Raw genomic sequence first — 2,742 nt, 5'->3', positions numbered from 1 at the left:
TAAAAGAAGACCTAAGGGGACACATAGAGGAGAAAGTAGAAATTACTCGAAGGAAGCCGTTGGAATCATCTCAGAAGTAGATCCACCTCAAGATTGAAGATCTCCATTCAAATTTCTCTCGAAGTTTATTTAGGTTTTTATGTCTTGTTATTTTTCTAAATTTGAGATGTTTTCCTTTCATATTATGAACTAAACTCCCTAAATACCTAGGGAGGATGAAACCTATGCGAATCTTATTATTTAATGTTCTGAATTTAATGATAAATACTTATTCTTATTCTTAATTATGTGTTAATCTAATATTTTTAGGATATTAATTCAAGTTGATGTGCTTATTCAGAGGAGCAAAAGTCCCTGTTTAAGAGTAGATCTACCATAATTAGGCAGAGTTGCATGCAACCCTAGAAATAGGGCAACATAAATCTACTGGATTAGAGTCAAATCTAATAAGGGAATCCATAGACCGAGTTAATACGATAATAGGGGTTTTAATTAGAAAGAGGTTTTAATTAATCAACCTAGAGTCGATTATTCTTAGCCTCAAAAGAGATATTAACATAATTTAGGGATTTCAACGAATCAAGACAAGTGAATAAATCGTTTGATTCAGAGTCAGAATAATAAGTAAAGTCTAGGTGGATTCTTCCTTGGGTATTGTCTTTATTATTGGTTTATTCGATTATTTTCTTCACTCTCTGTTGTGTTTTTTAGTTAATTAGTTTAGGTAAATTTAGATTAAAACAAAATCCCTTATATTTTAGGCTAAATAATAAAAAGATAGTTAATACTAATACTTTTAGTCCTTGTGGGTACGATATTCTGGACTCACAATAACTATACTACCATTTGATAAGTGCGCTTGCCTTAGTTGTGATCGTAGTCTAGTTTAGTGTTTCATAAAACGATCATCAAGTTTTTGGCGCCGTTGCCAGAGACTAAGATATTAGGAATGCTTAATTTTTATTACTTTAGCCATTTTTTATTATTATTGAAAATTTATTTTATTATTATTATTTTTTTATTATAATTTACTAACTTATCTTCTATTTGCTTCTGGCAGGTTTCTTTAGTTTATGACTAGAAGAAATCTGTCAGGACCTCTACTTTTTTACAGTGAAATTGAAAGCACAGCTCGTAGAAATCGTAGAGAAATAAGGCGAAGTCTACAGTATATAGAGGAAAAGCACGAGGACAATACCAATACTACCAAGGAGATGGCTGAAAATCAAAATAATCTGCTACCTCCTGTGGTTGCTGCAAATCCTGTAAATTGGAATCCTGTTCCTCGTACTATGTACGACTATGCTAAGCCTAATTTAGCGGGGGTTAAATCGAGTATTATTAGACCTGCAATTGCTGCAAATAATTTTGAACTGAAACCTAACACTATACAAATGATTCAACAATTTGTTCAGTTTGATGGTTTGCAGGATGAAGACCCGAATACTCATTTGGCCAACTTCTTAGAGTTCTGTGATACATTCAAAACAAATGACATTTTTGATGATGTCATTTGCCTTCGGTTATTCCCTTTTCATTGAGGAACAAAGCTAAGCAGTGGTTGAACTCGTTACCACGAGGTTCCATCACTACTTGGGAACAAATGACCGAAAATATTTTACTAAAATATTTTCTACCAGCTAAAACGACAAAGTTGAGGAATGATATCTCTTATTTTGTGTAGATGGATTTAGAAACTCTTTACGATGCATGAAAAAGGTATAATGACTTATTGAGAAGGTGCCCTCACCATGGGTTACCTTTATGGCTACAGGTTCAAACTTTTTACAACGGTTTGAACCCCTCAACTAGGTAGTTAATCGATGCAGCCACCGGCGAAACCCTAAATAACAAAACACCTAAGGAGTCTTATGAGTTTATTGAAGAATTTCAACCTCGACATGGTCACCATGTTATCAAACCAGGTAGAAGTTTTAAATAAAAATCTTGATGGTTTATGTGTCTCTACGCAGGTACATCCGGTGATGCAGTGTGACATAAGTGGAGGAGGAATGAATAATCCAAAATTCTTAACCTACGACCCTAGCAATACGAACGAACAAGTCAACTATATGGGTAACAATTCTAGACCTCAGAATAACCCCTATACTAATACCTACAATGTAGGTTGGAGGAACCATCCCAATTTCTCTTGGGGTGGTCAAGGCAATCAAAGACTACAACCCTCTCTAGGCTTTCAACCACCGTACTAGCAGGAAAAGAAGCCGAACCTTGAGGAGATGCTAACGAAATTCATCTCGGTGTCAGAAACACATTTCCAAAACACTGAAACAACGCTTAAAAATCAGCAAGCGTCGATTCAAGGGCTTAAGAACCAAATAGGTCAGCTTGCTAAGCTGATATCTGAAAGACCACAAGGTAGCCTGCCTAGTAATACAGAGACTAACCCAAGAGAGCAACTCTATGCGATTACTATTAGAGATGACGAAGGGCTAGTTGATTCCAACCCAAAACCAAGGCAAGAAGGCGTGGTAAGTAAATATAAGGTGGATGAAAGCTAGAATAAACAAAAACCGGTAAGCAGAGAATATACAACTCGCATGCCATACCCTAAAGCGACAAAGAAAGATCGCACAGATGAACAATTCGGTAAAGTTCTTAACCTTCTAAAAAAATTACATATTAACTTACCGTTTATTAAAGCTCTTTCGCAGCTGCCAATTCAGTTAAACTTTTAAAGGAGCTTCTGGAAAACAAACGAAAGTTAGATGATTCATCGCA

At 35.4% G+C, this 2,742-nt stretch overlaps 1 non-coding gene across 1 annotated transcript; it reads right to left on the bottom strand.

Annotated features, from left to right (window-relative positions):
• Positions 1–1,651: 1,651 nt before the first annotated feature.
• Positions 1,652–1,758, bottom strand: LOC121217347 (small nucleolar RNA R71). The gene has a single exon (XR_005913434.1). It is a non-coding gene; the product is annotated as a small nucleolar RNA R71 (small nucleolar RNA).
• Between the last annotated feature and the right edge of the window lie 984 nt (positions 1,759–2,742).

Source organism: Gossypium hirsutum, chromosome A02 (genome assembly GCF_007990345.1).
Source record: "Gossypium hirsutum isolate 1008001.06 chromosome A02, Gossypium_hirsutum_v2.1, whole genome shotgun sequence".
Taxonomy (NCBI): domain Eukaryota; kingdom Viridiplantae; phylum Streptophyta; class Magnoliopsida; order Malvales; family Malvaceae; genus Gossypium; species Gossypium hirsutum.
Note: the sequence above shows the minus strand (reverse complement) of the source record. Positions and strands in the feature narration are given on the sequence as shown.